Source organism: Mastigoproctus giganteus, chromosome 14, assembly GCF_048544385.1.
Source record: "Mastigoproctus giganteus isolate SK-2022 chromosome 14, ASM4854438v1, whole genome shotgun sequence".
In the NCBI taxonomy this organism is placed as follows: Eukaryota; Metazoa; Arthropoda; class Arachnida; order Uropygi; family Thelyphonidae; genus Mastigoproctus; species Mastigoproctus giganteus.
Window position 1 is genome coordinate 66091411 of NC_143588.1, and position 21834 is coordinate 66113244.

The window sequence follows — 21834 nt, forward strand, 5'->3', positions numbered from 1 at the left end:
CTACCATTAGGGCAAGAAGCTAGTTTTCTACTCTTAGCCTGTTCAAACTCTAGTTTGGACTGATTAATAACTTTACAATTGTTGCGAGCTTTGGTGTAGGCAGAAAATGAAACAGAAGAATTAGAAATAAGCCAATTACGATATGCAACATTCTTCTCTTGAACAGCCTTAGCACATTTATTGGAAAACCAAGGTTTAGATAAAGGACGAGATTTGAAAGTGGAGTGTGGGATAAAGGATTCCATTCCTGCAAGAATAATTTCACTGACACGATCTGAGCAAATGTTGACATCAGAAGTTTTGAAACAGTAATCCGACCAAGGAAAAGAAGAAAAGAAATCTCGCAGGTCATCCCATTTTGCATTCTTGTAATGCCAAACAACACGAGGTTGAGAATAGCCATGAGATAAAGGCTCCATTGGAGAAGAGACAATCACCAAGTTGTGATCTGAAGTGCCTAAAGGACCTCTCACTTCGACCGTGTACTTAGAAGAGTTGTTTGTGAGAAAAAGATCAAGTGTGTTGGCTGTATGATTAGGATTGTCCGGTATTCTTGTAGGTAAATGAACAATCTGTGCATTAGTAATTGCAAAAGCCTCAGCACCTCGACCAGCTGGGTCGGTGTGACTAGAAACCAAATTCAGTTATGTTAAATTTTCTCTCTACAAATCGGGATGAAATTTTTTCGCTACTGTGTATCAATAAATAGATGAAATTTTCTTAAAAGAAATTGATTTCGATTATAATCTTTATATACAATCTAAATAATAGGACCGACTTGAAGGTGGTACGAACGGTGCAACAGTCACCGGGGACTGATGTTACAGAGGCACCACGGTTTGTATAAACTGTTCTTAGTTTCCATTTTTCAGTTCTGACAAAATTTACTATTTTTGAATTATAAGATGACTTGCACGCATAACATTTTAACGAGCTTCGCTGTTTTCCAAGCTGACTCTGTAACCCGAAAGTACAGTATTTCACTTCAGATGATTGCATCAGGCTTGTCGGTGATGCAATCATCTGAAGTATCAATCGCATTTTATCAAAACCAAAAAAAAAAGGGGGGGGGAGCGCAAGAAAAAATCCAATCCTGGTATGAAATGCACACATACATCTTACAGTGCTACCACATCTCATATAAAAGAATTTGCTAAAACTTTCATTATTCCTGTTTTATTATTGCCTATGATTTTTACTATTTTCAGCTACGAAATGTGTTTGGTGCGTTGCTATGATTGTGCTTGTTTATAATAAAAAAAAAAAAAGAAGAGCTGAATTAGACAAAAAAGTTTATCTACCTTTGACTATAAATAATCAACCCAAAGGAGCACGTGGATGTCACGAAACTGTGGCATCGTCAAATTTAACATCACACTATGTAATTGTGTGACTTTTGTTATTTGATCCGTTGATAGTGCACCCCCTTCTAGTCTGCGGGCTGTTCAGGGGGTGAACCAATACGGTAATAAATATATAATAATTATTATTTTAATAATAATAATAATTTGACGAAAGAAGGGAACGGACCAAAAGTTATTCACGAATGCATGAAAGCCATATATTGTAATGCTGCCCCCTCTGACTACCAGATAAAATTTTGGTTTAAGCACTTTTAATGGAGTCTCAGGACGACAAATTGAAGTGACAATTCCAGAAATGTGCCAAAAAACTGAAGACCTGGTTACGCAGGACAGACATATTAAAGTGTATATTACTGCCAGAGAATTTAATATTTTTGAGGTGGAGGGAGCTAGTATTGACCATCCTCCATGAACAATGGGGCGTGTCGAGAGTCAGTTCTCGCTGGTTGCGAAGAAAATGCCTGCACCTCCTCAGAAACATTGCGGGGCTCAAATTTGTGAGGAAAATATACACATGCATGATGCAGATCCACAAGGATTTCTTTCAAGAATTGTAACTGAAGAAACGTGGATTCATTGCTGGGATCCGGAAACAAAACAGGAGTGCACGCAATGGAAATACCATGGGTGACCACCGTCCAAAAATTCAGGACCCGATTCTCCGCCGGAAATATCGTGGTGACCATTTTTTATGATATGGAACGAATTCTTTTGATAGACTATATGCCATACAAGAAAACAATTACCGGAGATGCCAATGCTGCCGTTCTCAAAAATTTAAGAATGGTCATAAAGGAACAGAGAAGAGGGAAATTGGCAAAAGGTGTCTTGTTTCTTCATGGCAATGCTCCTGTGTCTAAGTCCCGTTAAGCAATTGCTGCTCTGAGATTGTAGATTCCAGGAGTTAAACCACATACCCTACAGTTCAGACCTAGCTTTGGTGATTATTTTTTCAGATTTTTGAAGAGGAAATAATAATAATCACCGGGTGTGCATCGATTTTAAAGTGATGATGATCTGTACGGAAGGGATAAATAGCTTTTTCGGAGACTAGGACAAAGACTTTTTAAGGCATTTCGTCCTTTTTCTCAAGACAGAGGACATAGATTGAATTTAAGGGGAGATACATTGAGGAAAAAAATAATAATAATATTCTGTTGCTTCTTTATTACCGATATAGATAACTTAAGTTACCTTCACATTAGGCCGCTGTAGCCTAGTGGTCAGGCGCGCGGGTGCATAAGTATACGTGCCTTGAGTGACCGGGGTTCAAGTCCGTGACTGCTGAGTACGGTGCTGTTTCTTGTATTCTGTCTATCTTGTGAACTCTTCTGACAGTTTGGTCGTCCCGGAGTATAAATAGAAAATTTATTTATGTATAGCATACAATTCGTCTTAAATGTGACGTAGAAATGTTACCAAGCCAAATAGTTTATACGATACGCTGACACGTATTTCAATGGTAGGATAAATGAAGTTGTTCATTTTCCAAAGGTGATTATTAACTTATCTGTTTTTTTTTTTTTAAATGAAACTTCTTTAGGTGCGCCCCAGGCAGTTTTTACAAGGGAGTAACTTGCGTCATTGGATTGACCAAAATCGACACGAAAAGATTCATCACCCCCTGCCATTGTACGCCACTACGTACCAGGCACGAGCGACGCATGATGCAATCCCTACAGCGCGGACACGGTGTAGCTCTCACGCGAGTCGCTTTTACGTTTTAAATCGCTATATCTCAGCTTCTAGAAGTCCGATTTTAAAAATTTAAAAACCAAAATATTTCTTTCGTCATTCTCTACCGTATTTCATAAAAAAATTTCGACGGAAAAAATTTATAATCCAACATGCCGAAGACTAATAGTGAGCGTTGTAAGACGTATAGAGCACGTATACGTGTAATGCAAAGGAGAGATCTGTAAAAACTGTGTAATAAACTTGTAAAACAATTGTAAAATATTAAACCACTGTAACATTGAAATAATAAACGTTTCAAAAGATTCTAAAGAAGTTTCATTTAACTTTCGCTAAGCGTTCTCGGCAGAGAGACAATTTTTTTTTTTTTTTTGCTTCGAAGCTGGTAAAATAGATCTGACATGAATATAATATCATTTGATCTTCATCAAATAAAAATAAAAGTATTTTGTACTGCATTGCATTTATTGATCGATCGTACTGATTTCTGTTCCTGATAAATCCTTAATTTTACCAAAATTTTTCTAGATTAACCTACACTGAGGTGCCTTAAATTTATTTTGCAAAAGTAAAATCAAAGCCTATTTTTGTATCAGTGTTTTGGAAAACATGCCCATTCAGAGTTCACTTCTTTTTGGTGTGTGAGCCAGATCGTCATTTCCGCATTCAAATCGATTAGAGCGACGAAGACTGCACGCTTCGTGAGATTAGAGTGTTGTCACGGAAGATTGGTGGCTAACTATTTACGTCTCTTAGTCTGCTTACAGTTCAATAAACAGCACTGTTCTTAGGCCACTACCACTAATTAATTATGTTTTCTATAACAGCTTACGTTATCAAGACTGAACTGTTGTACACTATCGATTCTATTATCGAAATTACTAGCATCTGTGCGTACGAGTTGGTGTCAGGACACGCTCAGATGGAAGCCTCTAATGTATTTTTCTGTACAAGTGGTTATTAAACTCCCAAAGCTTTCTTTTCAACATATTTTACTTTCTTTCAACCTTTCCAGCCGCAGCCTGTATGGATCACAACATAAGAACCAAGATGAGAAGGCTAATGCATACAGCGAACCATTATAATAATGCTGATCCTCTACAGGACTCCTTACCATTAAAGCTACAATTACAGAGATGAGATCCAGAGCCAACTTCAAATTTTTGCAGTGCAGCTTGTCTCGATCCTTAAATGTGCATCCCCTCATTATCCAGGAGGCACAACAATAAAAATAACAATGCATATGTTATATTAACAGGAAGAATGAAAAATCGGTCCTCTAGAACCGATTTTCCATTCTTCAAAAGGTTAGAAACCACTATCCTAGAGGATAGTGGTTTCTAACCTTTTGTCACTCGAGTCACACTTTAATTTAAGTGTGCTCTGTTGAATTCAATGGCAATTGAACTCAACAGTCCTCCCCCCGGAACCTCCTGGCACACCGGTTGGGAACCACTGCTCTAGAAGAATGATTTGTGAAGGTATACGCAGTATGAATCCTGTATGTTTACTGCATGTTTTTTGGAAGCAAAATGCTTCTGCCTTGGAGTGACGAACCGATATGAGACGGAAATCCTGCCGAGGAGCTGTTGCAATCAATTGTGTGATAGACCGCATAACAGAAAGACTTGCCCCCGCAGCTAATAGAATTTTGGTGGGTCTGAAATATGTGGAGATTGTCACAGTGCACACAAGCTTTTAGTCTCAAAGCTAAAAATCTATTAGGGTATGATCAGGGAATCGGAAGTGGAGGAAAACATTCGATTGTGAAATGCTGAAAATTACTGTCTTGTAAGTATTCTCACAGAATGTCTCTATCCATGTGCTGGTGGCACTGGCGCGAACACTTCCTTTTGCAAAAACTGACTTTACTTTAAGAATGACGGATTTGCAGCTTCTGGTATTTGTAAAGCTTCCACTCTTCCGGCTACTGCAGGTCGTTCAGATTTCCTCGTGAGATTCCATAGAGACTGTGGAAGGCATGGCTCACAATGAATCTGATGCAGTGGTAATCAAGAGTTCTGCTATGTTATTATTTCCATGGGTATAATATAGGTTTGGGCTCTCACCTTTTTTGCTTGCTTGTTCGTGGTATGATTGCACAATCATGCTATGTACCTGATTCGTGTGTTGATCTGCCTAAAACAACAGCTCCCCTGGTACCAAAATCTGAAATTTCCGCATTTCTAATTACATGGTTCTGGTAATCTCTTTTATTTTGTATATATTACATGTTTATTTAATAAACACTAGACATACTGAATCAGTATTCAATAGATAATACCTACTCCAAGCCCTCCTAGAAAAGTCTCGATTTGGATCCCCTTGGTCGGGATTGGTACCCGGGCCTGTTTAAGAGATTATGGAGAAGGCGTCATACACTGACACAATATGGTCTAAAATTTCATCGTCAATAAAGATTGGTGAAAAATGTGACCACCACGGGCACTTTTCGAGCCGCTGGTGATAAATTTCGAACTAATTTTTGCTGTTTAAAAAGCTTCCACATACGATAACAATACATACCAAAAACCGCTTTTCTGGTTTTCGAGCTATTAATTTTTAAAAATGGAAAAGAACTTTGTAACCATCCTGTATAAAAGTTATCAATTTAATAAATACCCCACGTGCAAATTTCAGGTGTCAATAACCAGTTGTCGAACTATTGGACCCAGAGTTTCTTTATAACCGCCCCATATCACTAAATTAATGTCATTTGTTTCAACAGCTGATGGTAGTCGAGTGGCCAGGCGCGAGGATGCATAACGTACAAGCCCGTGACTGCTAAATACAATGCTGTTTCTTGTATTCTCTCTATTTTGTGAAATCCTCTGACCGCGTGTTGTTAATCCCGGAGTACAAACAGAAAATTTCTTATTTATTATTCTTTTGGATTTACAAGTATATCTGCCGAGAATGAAATAAACATATAAAGCTGAGAGCAGTATTACTGGATGGAGTTGTTTCTTAACTCATCATACATTTTTTCTGTTATGATTGGGACTGCTTCCTTCTTAGTTGCCTTTTTGCCAAATATATGCAGAATAGCGTTTCGAAGGGTCGCTGTTACACTAGAGTAGTATTAAATTTATAAATGTAACCTAGGAAGTCATCAATGCAGCCTACGTACTGTCCTTCAAACAACGCTAATATTAGGAGTCTTGATTGTGATCATTAACTGCAACGTACAGAAGCTCCTTCTAAAGGTGGAATTCCACTGAGGCAACATGTAGCATGCTACATACAGTCTTTCAATCGAAGGAACACGAAGCGACAAGAAGCAAGTATCTTTGCCGCATGCTACATGTTGATTGTTGTTGCTGGGGCGCATGCGTCACCTCTCGACAAGTTTCCACGTGTCGCACAATGTCGTCGTTATCCAACAGTCGGCGGATCGGTGCGGCTTGTATCATGCGACATGGAGTGGAATATTGAAAAAACTACCTTGTTTATTGAAGATTATCATAATTCACCGGAGTTATGGAATAATAAAATTAGTGATTATAAAGACAACAGAGAAAAAAATGATAAGCTGAAGCAGTTAGCGAGTAAATACGATTGTAGTGTTATTGTAAAAATCATTCTGAGCTTCTTTTCTTCTCCACCACCGTGGCTTTCTTCTTTTTTTTTCTACGATTCAAAGCTATTACCAAATATGCAGCCGCCGCGACTGTTTGTAAAGACACGATGCACCAAACTGAAGTTGCCTCCATGGAATCGTTGAGACGCTTGCTTCAAAGCATAGACGACATAGCGCATGCGACATTGTGGCACATAGTCGCACAATTAGAAGCAGGCAACACTAGGAAACATGTAGCATGCCTCTTGTCGTTCAGTTTGCCTCAGTGGAATTGCGCCTTAAGACTGATGCGATTTTTTTATGCACTTCCAATTTACACCCTTCTTTCTAATGACATCTTCACACCATTTCCACTCACAATGAGGAAGTGTAATTCAATTTTGAGCTTCAATCCAGATTTGCAAGCTGGAAAACTGTCTTGCACAAATGTTTTCATCTTGTCGAATGTGCTGTTGTGTGTGGACATGTGTTGTGTCTTACGCTGGCGGCTCCTAAACGTTAGTTCATCTCCGCCATGGTATACAAAACTCCGTACAATGGCCAGAAATGAGTGTAGTGCTATGTTTGCGTAGTGTGTGTGTGTGTTGTGTTGTTTAGCTGTATGTGTGCTATTTTTTTCAATATTGTTCACATTACTGCCGGCGACATTAAATAAAAAAAGATGATGATCTTGCCTCGTATAGATGAGGCTTTCGACGCCGGCTTCTTTTCTCTCCCTCTCTCCTTTTGGTTTTCACTAATGACTAGCTATGTGCAACGAAAACAGATTTTGTTGTTTGGCTTCACAGCCTTTGTTTAATATTGTTTTGTATAGTTTGTATTAGTTTTGGCGCTCTCAGCAGAGGCCCAGTGTGGGAATTCTGTCTTTAGTGGTTAGGTCATTCGTTTATCTAAAATCTCTATCGACAATCATAATTACAGAATGGAGCCAGCAATAAAAACACACCGCCGTGGGGTTCATATTGATTTTTGATCCTGTTGTCCTTAAGTAATCAAGTAAAAAAAAAAAAAAAAAACACGAAAAAATGTTGGTGTGTGTGTGTAGAGACGCCTTCAATGTCTCTGTCACTATCTTCTTTATCATCTTGAATTTGGTTACCATGTATTATGATCCATCACCTTTTTTGTTAGTGCAAGAGTGGGTTGAGCTGGCGTTATCGACCGATAACTTGTGTTTCTTAAGGCTGTACAACATAATTGCCATAGATGTGGAACGATCTATATGATAATCACTTCTTTTTCTTCTTCTTTTTTTTCAATGAGAATTGAAAATGAAAAGTGCGTGAGCTAGCTAGTTCATTTTCCATTCCTCAAAACTACAGCGGTGAAGTTCGCTGACCTAATTTCATAGAAACTCTTTTCACATGACGATATTCCGTGCTTTATATTATCACAAACTATATTTTGCTGAAAAACAGCATCTTAACAAAAATATATATACAGTAATTCTGATGAAATCACTTTTCCTGACTTTTCCCTGTTTGTTTCATACAGGGAAAAAACCATTGAGATGAGAGTTCAAGAAATATAATCTTTCAGAGGATGGAGTGAATATCTGGTAAGTGTTATGTATTCTATCCGTAGTGAAAATTACTGTTTGAATATTATAATTAACTAATGACCGGCAATGTGCATGCCTTTTTAAATACATTATCGTTTGTTTGTGTACTTGTTCAAGAATCTCTAGGGGTTGGGGGAACCCCCTTAAAATTATGAACTTCGACTTCAATTACCACAGTTTTATTTATGTTGATACTGTATCTGAATTAACATTATGTACTTCCAGTATAATTTCTGAAAGTTTTATGTGTACTACACGCTACTGAAAAGCAATTTATTAATATACAGTTAAAGCTTATAAATATTTATTAATATACAGTTAATAGGAAGTGGTCCGAATCACAAAGAAATGTGAAAGGTTCGAAATCTCGAAGTATTAAGTAATATGTGTATAGCTTTTCTGTCTATACGCATAACCTTCGGTTTATCTGTGAATATAGTTTTATAAAATTTTATTGCCATCCAGTATCAATACGCATGATCTTCTCTTTATGGCGATGGAGTCTTTTAATAATATGCTCTGAATACTTAAAATTTTACGAGAGATCAGTAATACAAATATTGTTACGCCTTTCTAAACGTTTCTGCTACTTCAACATATCTTTTTCGAAAAATCTTTGTGTTTGTTGGAATAAGAATTGTACAACTTTTTTTTTTTACTGCAAAAAAGCTCTTTTAATGGTATGAACAAATGACAGTCAAAAATCCGAACTAAAGGGTAAAAGAAGCACCACCTTCCATTTCAGATATTCATTGTCACTGTGAGATGCCTGCTACATTGCCTTGATTGGAAAGACAAATGTGCGGTACTGCCACTAAAATGCATTTGGATCCTTGAATTTTACGTTTTGACAAGTATTTCCACATCTTTCGCGTCACAGAAACCTCAGCTATTGACTTGTCCACAGAGAATTAGTTAATAGCAAGTGGTGCAAACTTTCACTGAAAGATTTTCCGTTATGTGATTCAAATCCACCAGAATACTAAACTTTAATCTGGATTTAAGTCTACTGAAAATTCCTCTCGGTTGCCCGTTTTTGTTCGACAAAACTTCATAATAATGCTTTGGGTAAATAGAATTTGGCACTTCCCTTTCAAACGTGCCTCGGAGTGCTGATTAAACTAGCATTTCCGTGGCTACTTGAACCAATGGCTACCAATTCACCTGATGATATTACCAAAGATGTTTCGTATTCCTGTGTTAATTAATAAGCCAGTAATAAAATAATTTTCATTGATACCGGTACCGGGAGGCGGTGCACCAGGAAGGAGATTAGGACGACGACTTTCTTTCTCGTGAATTGCACACCACACAGGGGATTGGGGTCTCTTTTTCTATTATTTCGAACTATTAAGTAATTTGTAAGTAACCAGTATGAATAATAGATGAGATGTATTTTATGCCAGATATATTGTTAAAGAAATATGATGTTAAATAATAATAATGATGATAATAAAAGTAAAAACATTATTTTGAAATTTTATTATTATTTTTTTAAATAATACCCCAAACATTTAACAAAGTGCAGTCTGTTCTTATACATCCTTGATGATATTGTTGAATTTTTCTGTCGGTGACGCATCGCCGGATGACTCGTTCTCATTTTTAAATTTAAGCTATTTAATTTAACATATGTACTTCTTCGATCACTATTTAAAATTTAATAAATACAAAAATCAAAGGATGAGATTTGTAAAAATTGGAACTAAAAGCTCGAATGGAACGACTTACATACATTCCTTATCTGTTGATCGCTCTTATCTCCTAGGACTTAGACCATTATCCGTGATCACTTAGTGCACATTTCCTGAGTACCAAACACACGTTAGATATTAACAGTCTGTTGGGTGCGCAATTCGCACGTCTCTTTTCAGGTCGGGAATCCTTCTGAATAATTGACTTCCCGATTGGTGCGCAATTGGTACACGTTCTCCGCCCCATTAATGGGTGTGGGGAGTAAGATGCGATTAGGCAATTGAAAAATACTTCGAACTGTTCACTGCCCCGAAGAAATGATACAGAGATAGCTAGAAATATTTTTCAGCATATCTGTTTAACAAGAATGGGAGTGTAATCATATATTATAAATAGGCGCCTTTTAACACAAGATGATAAAATTTCACCAAAATCAATTCGCCCAGAGCGGCGCTGATATAAAAATACGATTTTGAAGTTTCCGGTCTGAACCACAATTGAATATAACAGATAAATGTTATTAAGGGCCACTAAGGCAAGGTTTCTTCAAAATCTGTGCAGAATGCTGCTGTATTTGCACAGACAAACGGGCACGGCGAAACACACCTGAAGAGCTATACCTGTACTCACTTTATGTATGTGTGTGTGTATATTCTGACAAAGGGCAGAAGTAAATTGCTACAAACCGTTAAAATATTTGCTAAAAAATACCAAGGTGTAATGTTGCAAAGGTTGCGCCTGTTTCCATTGACTGCCGTAAACAATTTGGTCATTTTTTGTATAACTGCTTTTCCTTATCGCATGATTGGTATTTCATCAAAGGTTTTTAAAATACTTGCTTTATTATGTGTTTTGCTAATTCCGTTAATTCAGATGCCCTTCTATCCAGGTTTACATTTCTGATCTAGGCTTGGCATCAAAATACATTGGCGAGGCAAATTTCTTTTCGATATTTGTGTCTCCGTCATAAAATAGTGTACCTTATACCAAATTCTGTTCTTTGTAATGCAGGTATATTTAATTTACCTTCCTTACATCTCCGTAAATCCTTACATAGTGTTATAATAAAACTTATCAGATATTGCAGCCTTTTTCCTGGTATTTCTTTTGAATCTAATTGTACGTTACCGGTAGAAGGATTTTGATTATTGTATACGTATGGACTGTTTTAAACAACGGATTGAATTCACACAGATTTTAATAGACATTCGCCCACTTTTAAAACGAACGGAACCACAGAGGCCTGACGTAGCCGAGTGGTCAGGAGCGAGAGTGCATAGCACGCGTTCTTTGAGCAGACCGGGGGTTCAAGCCCGTGACTACTAAATACGATAAATGTTTGTATTGACGATTCATTGTAAACTCTACTGACTTGGTTGTCGTGCCGGAGTATAAACAGAACATTTATTTAAAGCTAGTGCACCGTTTACTGATGAATCTCCAAATGCTAGTTGCATCAAATAATACGTTTCACCGTCCTCATCTTTCCGATTTTGTTGTACTTTTTGTGATGGCGCGTCACAAAACACTCAGACTCTCTAATTAATGATGAGCTGATAAACTCGCTTGGATATTCATTAATACTGCCTAGCATTCGTCGAAGCAGCACAACCCGGTGCAGTGCCGTTTATCGAAGATACACTCACTCAATTCGATGTTTGATATGCCCTCTTATAAAATTGTCCCTAAAAAGAAAAAATGTGAGCTTAAGCATTTGCGGATGTAATGACCGAACGGTTTTTTTTTTTTTTGCATAGAAAACCAAGCCGAAATTTAAACAAGAATACGGTGATTTGCTTTATCGAAACAGGGAAAATGAGACTAATCATGATAAAAACCATCGAAACGATAGGTTGTTATTTGGTTTTTAGGAGCATTAGCAACTAAGGCCATATTGCTCCGGGGATATGCGGTGGTCATTCCCTGACCTTTCCGCATCCTCCGTATTTAGTGGTCACGGGCTCGAACCCCGGTCTAATCAAGAAGCGTATGCTACGCACTGCTGCTCCTGCCCACCTGGCTACGGAGGCGCCCGAAACGATAGGGTATTTACCGACTCTGGAAATAAGTATTGTAAGTATCAAACGTTTAAAGTGTGTAGATATCATTAGATGTCTTTCCACCTTCGTGCTTGAGTGGTCAGTTGTGTTGGAAGGTACGTAATGATCTGTACTTGCCTCTATTAGCATAAATCCATTGGCAGGTCCGTTCACTTCCTGAAATTAGTCATGGATCTGCCATTTAGGATACAGAGTCCAGAGATGTCATATCATGTTCGCCGGTCTAGATTTGACTCTGGGGAGGGAAAGAGTTTCTGTGCCTACTAGTCCAAAGGCGTTGTCAAGGGTTCATAAGTGTGGTGGGGGGGGACCCTGTAAAGGTTGGGTTCTTGCTAAGAAACTCAAGATTTTATTAACTGAGCTCGCATGGTTTGTCCGTAAAGGGGATCCTTAGAATCGTTAAATTTTCAATATCCAGTGTGTGCGTGTTTAGGTATAAAATAAGTAAATTATCGTCTAGGTCAGGGATCAGCAACCTTTCTGGAAAGGTATGCTGAGATGTTGTTGTTTGGGGTTTCATGGCGCAAGAGCAGCTTCGGCTATATTGCGCCAAAAGTATGCTGAGATCACTCTGATGTAGGATCTTCAGTGTGCGTGAGGAGAATTGCCTGTTGTTATTTTATTTTATTTTTAAATCAGCAGATAGTTTTAAAATACATTGAGAGGGTTTTACTCTGAAATTAAACTAGAATACGAGCACATCTTTCCGTCTTCCTTGCAGGAGCCTCTTTGAGATGCTTATATGACATCGTCTCGTAGATGGTTATTCGGGATGGTCTCTGGCGACGCTTTTGTCATCAACACCGTAGGTCGCCGCCGACCCATGGTCTATGGCAGCCTTTCTAATTGTAATAAGGAATATTTTTAAATTACCGTTATCTAGCACAGAAGTGGAGTTTCACCTTTATTCCTATTAGGTTGCTCTAATTGTAAAATGAAACGGCCATTAAAGCTGATGGTGCTGCCAATTTTTAGCTCCATATGTATCCGAGGTTTCTTTATCAAACAGATAAGCACAGTTTCTTTATCAAACACGTTTGATTTATAAAGAAACTGTGCTTGTTTGGGAAAAGAATAAAGTTATAACGTGATATTTAAAACTTAACGTGAGTGAAAACAGAATGGTAGGCGAAGTGATCCGCAAGACTGATCATATTTTGCACTGAGATGAATTTTCCAACTGTCAATGAAATTCTATCTATCCAATTGATATGAAACATTTTGAAGCCAGGGTTCTAAATAAAATATTACTTGTGATAATGCATATTAGTAATTCGTTCCGCAATGTCAGATACCTAAACCTTTTATTCATAAATATTCTTAAACTTTCTTTTTTGGGATGGGTTAGGTTGGTTAGAATTTGATGCATTTTTGGGATGAAAAATACCAATTACACGGAGGAAAAATATTCTTTTGAGTAAGGAATTTAAATAAAGAGTAGTTAATCATTAGTTTTATTATGATGGAACAAAAATAAATAAATATTTTAATTAGTTCTAATTTAAATATCGTTCGTGTTTGATGAATTAAGCTAAAAACTCTCTAAATTAAGTCAGAGACGTTGATTACCACATTCACTTTCATAACATGTGCAATGTTTTTTTTTTCACTTCGTAAACTAATTGAGTGCAAAAAATATGAAGAAATGAATGTTTCCTCTTCCGTTTCTTCTTCTTTTTGTTGTAGAAAACCACATCGATGACTTCCCTTCCGATTCTTTGCTGCCGTAAAGGATCATATATACCGCTCTTAACTCCTCCACCAACACCTTTTGATCTTGTCATGCCAGAATGAATAGTAACCTTGACAGTGATGTGATTACTGCGAAAGACTGTTGTCTACATTCATAGTGAACGTGCACGGCGATCGAATTCAAATCACAAAACTTGGCAGCCGAAAATAACAAGCTGCACAAAAAAATGAATGGAATAAAACATTCAAAAATTGGGCGGTTAAAACCGAACTTCTTTTCAAACACAGTGCTCAGAGCATGAGAATGTGCAAATTATGCGATAGTTCAAACATGAAAGACAGAAAAGTCCTTTGACTTCTGAGAAAACCGAATTAATATTTTGGCCACCATGGATAACTTAGCAGACGGCAAAGAATACAATTTTATCACATAGATAAAATTGCATTAATGTATTCAGGAGTCACTCATTGACTGACTCGTGAACACAAGAATAATTTCAACTTTCTGAGTCAGTAATGTGTCTGTGTGCGCAATAGAACACTGCGCACACACACACACACACACACATTAGTAAACTCACGATCGTAATTTTAATACATAGGTGCGTAACGATACCTTCAGGGATGCATTAGGGGAAAAGAGTGAAGAATCACTTACATAAATGTTCAGCTATTCAAGAGACATTGTATCTAGAATAGCTGAGCATTTATACAAGTAATTCTTAACTTTTTAATGAATAAATAGCCGAGTCTTTAAATTTTTAAAGTTTTTTTTTTTTTTTTTTTTGTTTGACTGGATATGGTGCCAGGAAAGCATAAAAGCTGTCGTACTTCAAGGTTGCTTCCCTGCATCATAATCAACATCTGGCGCATGTGTGCGATTTTTTTAAAATTATTATTACCATCTTTTTATTTCCACATCAGTGGGCACCCCCGGAACAGCCTGGTTCGGCTAGAAGGGTGTACATTATGAATATTCAAGGTAATTACAAGAAAGAAAAACACATTGTATTTACAAATAAGCTAATACAGACACTGAAGTTTCAGAACTGTGAAAGTGGTACGGTCAATAGTTCTAGCTTATACGCTTCTTTCAAGGTGTGTGCAATATTTGTCTATAGCGCTTCGAGCTGCAGAATGATGGTGCATCAATTCCAAGGGAGTTATATGGTCCGAACGGATTCACCGGAAACACTGACCTAAGTACTGCAGGTTTTGTAAGGAAGATCTAAGACAAGGTATTGCACTGCACCGGGTTCGTTCGGTAGTCCGAGGGCTTGTCGTAACTTCCCAGATGTCAGGTGAATCCATTCGGCCACAAAGGGGTTGTGCCAAGGTGTGCAGATTCCTCTCCTCGATAATGGTTTTCCATGGTTTCATGCCAAGGTTTTCGTAGAGCACGCTCCGAGTGATGGTAAAAGGGTGGCCCATAGCCCTGTGTTTAACCATCTCAGGAGCCAATACTCGACCCCAAGAAATATCTTGAGTTGAGCAGAGGAGGCCCTTGACCAGAGCACAGATGCATAGAGCGTTATGGAGGTCAAATTTCTTTCGACGTAATCCAAGAGGAACCTTCGAGGCCTAAGACCGACCAGCTCCTGTCGGATTGCCCACAGACCCGCGAGCGTTTTAAGTCTAATCATATTGAGGTGGTCTTTGAAGGTTAGTCTGTCACCCAGCTTCAAACCCAAATCAGTGTGAGAGTGAATTGCTGATGATCAGTCTACACTTCATATATTTGGTGGCTTTGATTAACATTTGAAGATAACTTATCAGGACTACCAATGGCCCACAAGGAAGTTGTTGCTGTTGTTAGATTTGTTGGTACATCAGCAACTTAGGCTATAATGCACACACAATGTTTGACAAGGAAGTCAAACGTTCATTGTCGCGTATATTCTGCTATATACAGGAGTAGATACACGACAGATGATGCAGAATAATTAATGGATTAATGTATATTATGTTACATCACAATAATACCATGCGATCTTAACGCATGCTATTTATGAAATATGCAAATGAGTTAATGCGTACCTGAAAAATGAGTATCCAGCAGAAGAGGTTGCAGGCCTTAATAGGTTGCAAGATTACCCCCTTACAGCCAAGCGACATTCGCAACGTGTTCTCATGCTGATGATGAAAATGTTCAAGATTTCTCTATATTGAAAACCAGCTATTCCAGGAGAGCAGTTCGTAACTCGTTATTTTATGTTCTATGTTTTTTTTTTTTTTTCTTTTTTCCAAAAGTGGTCGAATTAGTCGGCCTCAGGCGAGGGTTGCATGATTTCTTCTCATAGAAACTCGAGTTTTTCGTCCAGCAAATCGAACGAAGAATACACACAAATACACAGAAATATATTCATGCCCGATTTTCTTTGGCGCTTAACATACACATGTAACTTTGGATTTTCGCTGAGACACAAATCCAAATATAATAACTCATGTAAGGTTCTACAATTTGTTGACCTCGAAATTTTAGAATGCTTGTGGGTTATCAAGACAAGTCATGGGCGTCGCACTTTTTTTTGTGATAACTACCCGTCAGCATCAGGATGGCTTCGTGGTAACCGGAGTCCTCGCATGTAGCATGATGGATATAATCACCGTCCTCACACTGCCCGGATTCGAATCCACAAATGAAAGGAGAATTTTTAAGGGCTTTTTTCACAACTTGGCTGAGTTGGTCGACCTCAGGCAAGGGTGTCATGCTTTTTCTATAAAAAGAGCAAATCGACCACAGAGTACACGCAATTAATTATTATATAATGCACTATAGTCTCGTAGCTTTAGTTGCTTTGGCGCTTAAGACGCACTCGACTTTATTCCTTTTTGCGATTTCTTGAATTTAGAGAGTACTAAGGCCATTTTTCTGCACGGGACCACCTGTAATGATTGCTACCTTTGTATGGTGGGCCTTTCGTTGAAAAAAAGGAGTCAAAAATCGAGAATGGATTCGAGTATACAATCCTCTATTTCGTCACACATGGCGAAAACCTAAAACTTTCCGGTTCACCTTATTTAGAAGTATTTCAGAGACGGAAGACTAATTTACTGTGATTTCAGAAAAAGAAATCTCCGCATTTCCCTAATTAGCGAGAATTAAATGGTCGAACCACTGATTTAAGATCTCACCAAATCCAATGCAGAACTCATTTGACATCTCGGCTAAAAGAATGGAATTTATTAAATTCTAGCTGAAGACATCTTCAGGATTTTCAGGAAAAGGCACACATTTGCATCTTTCAGCTTAGACCGTGGTTCAAGCCAGCGTGACTACTAAATACGGCAGTGTTTTCTTGTATCTATTTTCTTATGAACTCGTATGATCTTATGTGGTTGTCCCGGAATATAAACAGCAAATTTATTTATTTATTTGTGCAGATGTAGTCCTTTTTAAGAAGATGATACTGAAGACAATTCAGCAGAGTGACGTCTGTTCATCGAGAACTTTGAAGACAATTTTGCTTAGCAGTGGGAATAAATTTCCATCGATTCCTGCTCTTATGGGGAGCATAGTTGGTAAAATCACCGTTCTCCCTAGACGGATGAAAAAGATGTGGGTTCGAATCCCGTCAATGACGCCAGGAATTTTTGTAGGCTTTTTCCTCAACGTAGCTGAGTTAGTCGGCCTCAAGCCAGGGTTGCGTGATTTTTTCCTCCCGCATCTTTGCAAACAGCAAATCGACCACAGAACACATGCAGTTTACAGACATATTATATACGGCGCAATACGGCCTATTGCTCATGCCCCAGAAACCCTACAACAACAAATCCTGTAATCAATTCCTGTAACTTATTCATATTTCATATTATTCAGTTCAAAAGAATGAAAGCTATAAATGTGATGTCTATGGGGACTTCGAGATGCTAGGATTCCTTCTTAGGTTTCAAGGTGATCACACTAAGTATCCTTGATTCCTGTGCCGCTAGGGAACAGCAGAGCACTAGTCTAAGATTGTACGAGAAGAGGAGAAAGGCTTGTTAGGCGGAAATTGAAGTCTGGTAAACACAGCGCAGTTAACGATGCTCTGTTGTAAATTGCTTATTTTTATGATTGGTCTCCTGTTTAAAAAAAAAAATTCCAGAGGAAAACCCCATTCGATCACGACATGAAAAAAGTCCATAAAAGTTCCTCGCATCTAGATGGAACTCGAACTCAGGTTGGCAATCGTAACCACTGAACTAATCGCGAGGGTAATTTGTCAAAGCTTTCGATACTGAAATCGGAGCTTATCAGCATGTATGTTCAAAAGTGAAAGGTGGCACATTCATTGTACTTAAAGTCAAGCAGATGCTATCATCTAAAGAGTTGGAAGACAAAATGACCGCAGTTGAGAACAATACCTGCCAAGCATTCTCAACTACGGTCATTTTGTCAATTGTGTAATGCAGGGGACACTACACCACAAGCTGGCTGAGATTTTGATTTGAACAGCATTGGGATCAACTTGTGCAAACGAGGCATGTGCCAAGGGCCAGTAAACAGAGATTTGTGATGTATTATTACAAATGTATTACTTCAAAATTTCCTAGTTTGTAGAATAAATTTTACGTTGGATTTTTATCCCTAGAACGTGATGTTAATTTGTTTATTTATTGTTTGTGATTTCCATATAAAAAGTTTGCCCTTTTTTATATTTATATTGAAATAGAGTCTTCGCAAATAATTTTTACCTAGAATGCCCCTAAAGCTACACTATTTGCGCTCACTTTTGTAACTTTGGACGATGTCATTGAAGAATATGGGAGAAACTTTTCACCAAGACATTCAAAACAACAGGAAGGAGATATCAAAGAAAGGGAAATGCAGCTGTCATGTACCATCTGGTTCTAGATGATAACAAAAGACGTTCAAATGTTCCTTTTTGACCAAGTATCTAATTTTATTTTCTTTAGCTGCAGTTGTACTCAAATGATTTGTTATTGTGAGATTATGGGCTTCCTTTGGTAAAGTTATAAAAAGGACTGATGATTAACACAGATCTAGAGTATTTACATGCATATGTGATTATTTTTTAACTGAAAAAACCTGGAATATAATTTAAAAAAAACTAATGTCATATTGCAATCAGCATATCCAAAATAATAACGAACGAGCAAGGAATGAAGATAAGCAGAAAAATTAATTCTGTTACACAGATATTGCGCATCATCATCGTCCTGTACCGTCTGTAGTTGAATATCTAGCGAAGTACCACCTTCTTGTGGTATCATATCCTCTCCTACTCCTCTATTTCGCCTCACCCTTTTTGACTTCCTCCTCTTTCCTAAATTGAAAGCTCAACTTAAAGGAAGATTTTGGAACAAGAATCATATTATTGAAAACGCTAGAATATTGAGAGCCATTCCAAAAGAAGAGTTCCTGGCATGCTTTAATAACTTGCAGCACTGCCTGGAACAAGGAGTCTTCTTTGAAGGATTTAATAGTGTGAAAGTAATCCTATTTATGTATCACTGAATCAGTCTCAGAACTTTTTTGACAGCCCTGGTATTTTGCTATTGAATACTTAAAGGATTGGGAACGTCTGGCTAATTAATTTAAATTTAATAAAGTGTACCTTTTTGCACTTTTTTTACTGTTGACTAGAGGTGTTTGTTCCTCGCAGTTTATATGGAGCATATTTTCTTGGATAACCTTCAGATTTCTAATATTTGTGGACCAACTATGATGATTCCACCTGCACATCGTCGTCGACTAGACGGATACTTCCAGCAGAATAATCCGTCTTGCTGTTAAGCTGCATCATGCAGAAGTAGTTCCAGACCTTTTCTTTCCACACAATTTTTCGATCTCAACCCATTTGGACATTTGTGAGATGAGATAGGAGGGACTAACTGGCATACAGATTTGCTTCCATCCACTGTCCAGAAATTGAGGGATGCTATCATACTGGATAAAGCTAGAGAAGGTTTACCGCCACCGCCACGTTGGAGTTCGTATCGAGGCGAATTGCTATTGTTCTGAAGACGGATGAAGATTTCGCACACAGTACTAAAGTATTTATAATAAACTGTCCATTAAAAGTTACAATTCAAGCAAAGATGTAATTTTTATATCATTGAATGGTTATATGATCAGTATGAAGTTACACGCACCGATTTGGTTGAGGTCATTAGTAAAATCAGACGCATATTACAGTCAGTCACTACCACAGATCACAAAAACAGTCGCTTCGTTATCAGTTATTATAATGCTAGAAGTTAAGGTATTAGCAGATGTGTCACTGAAATTGAAGGTTCAGTTAAACTGTGACTGTCAGTTGATACTATCTTCAAATTAGGATGCAAATAAAAGTTAAAGGTGCAAGGAATACACCAAGTTATTTTTTCGTGCGAGAAAGTTAAGGGAGGAAGGTGATGGCTTTGGATGCTACAACTAAACCATAATGCTAAAAATCAAAATGAAACGAAACGCCTAGCAAAACGTCACAAATAAATAAAGCAAAACAAACCAAAAACTCACCAAACGAGGCTCACTCACATAAGGTAGAGCGAACGGATTAACGGAAGGCAAAACACTGCTCACTTGAGATTACTAGACGGCACATTCCTCCATAACATCGACATTTGGGCGTTGTGGAGGCTGTAAGGGGAAATAATGACCTTAGTGGGAGCGGTGAGCGACACTAGAAGGATTTCATCATAGTGGACAGCAAACATGTCTTCCCCAAATAAACATCAGCAGTGATCACTAGCAGCTATTAATGATGAAAGAAAATGATCTGGTTCCGCCAGAGAACCAGTAGCATAATCCAAAAATGTCCAGCTTATGTATGTGTCTTTCCATATACACTGCGATCAAACATGTAAAAACGTCTTCCGAACAAACTTACCATCTACGGCTTCCACAGGAAACTGTTGCTTAAATAGATAATTTCACAGAATAATGAATTAAGTTATACACATCCACTCTCAGATTTCAGCAACACCTACTCTACGAAAACTATGAAACAGCCATGAGCATTTATTCTTTTTATGGTTGCAACAAGCGTATTACCTCGAAAGAAAATTGAGATTAAAGAGAAAAATGCTTGTATAATCGATATATTCGATGCAGTGGGCTTATGATAATTAAGTTAACTTAATTATTATGTTGATTGCACATAGCCGAAATGTTATATTTTATATCTGAGTGCATATTACGTATTAGCGTACTGTTTTAAAGTTTATGGGTTCATTTAGAGCAGACGTTTTTAACCTTTTTGGACAGTATTGCTCTTCCCCTTCCTTATCTAGTTTCAAAAATTATAAATGAAATATATATTATCAAAATATTCAATTTTGAAAATGAAAAGGTGAGAAAAAAAAAATAAATAAAATAATAAAAATAATTTTGGAGGGCTTCTCATTTCTCTGCACCCCTTGTCAAGCCTTACTGGTTTAGAATCCCTCATTTAAGAAGATGAACGTTGTTAATTATTGTATATACTGTTAAGATCTACCAGTCATCGTATATTTCTTCTTTCGATGCAGTGTCTCTTATCTCTGTGCTCAAATATGATGAATGTGCTTAGTGGTTTCTTGGATCAAACGTGGCACTGTTCAGTGATCAATTGACAAGACTTTCAGATGGCTTGCTTCGCATAAAATTGATTAATATTATTGTTGTATATTATATGCCTAAGTTTGCCGTTTGACATAATATCTCCTAGTAATGTCACTATAGTTGAAATTTTATAACTCACGATAATAGTTTTCGTAGCCTTTATTATTATTATAAAATTATACGTGATTTCACAAAAGAAATAAATCCAATTCAGAATGAGGTTTTTGGCATCGTAGGGTTTTATACTTGATATCAAAGGCATTGGATTTAAAACGACCCCTTCACCCTGATAATATAAATAACCCAACAGAATTTCGATTTAATCTTCACTGGAAACTTTTAAAATATTTCATTTCATGGTAGCTATTTTAATATAACATCAACTAACAGAAGTGACCAATCCTGCATTACTATTGCACTACCTTGAAAATATTCAACTAAATCGGGTGATTTAGATCGGTTTTGAAATAAATTTAACTTAGTAATGGCCAAGTTGCACTTCTTCCCAGCTGCTGAAAATAATAATTTCCATTTCCATGCGCCAAAATGTTACTGCTACTTTAAATTGCCAATGTGTGTCCACCGCTCATGTTCAAGAGTTGGAGGCCAAGTCATTACCGTTTTTTGTTCTCCGTATA

General features: G+C 37.5%; 1 protein-coding gene across 3 annotated transcripts in view; it reads right to left on the reverse strand.

Moving 5' to 3' along the window:
* Positions 1–21834, reverse strand: part of LOC150075188 (poly(rC)-binding protein 3-like) — a 739881-nt gene that overhangs the window by 48359 nt on the left and 669688 nt on the right. The window contains exon 12 of one of the 3 annotated variants that reach the window (XR_016547921.1): positions 20114–20233. The exons of the other annotated variants lie outside the window; for them this stretch is intronic. The gene's annotated coding sequence lies outside the window, so the exon portion shown is untranslated. The remainder of the gene's footprint in view (positions 1–20113; positions 20234–21834) is intronic. 3 annotated transcript variants of the gene reach the window in all.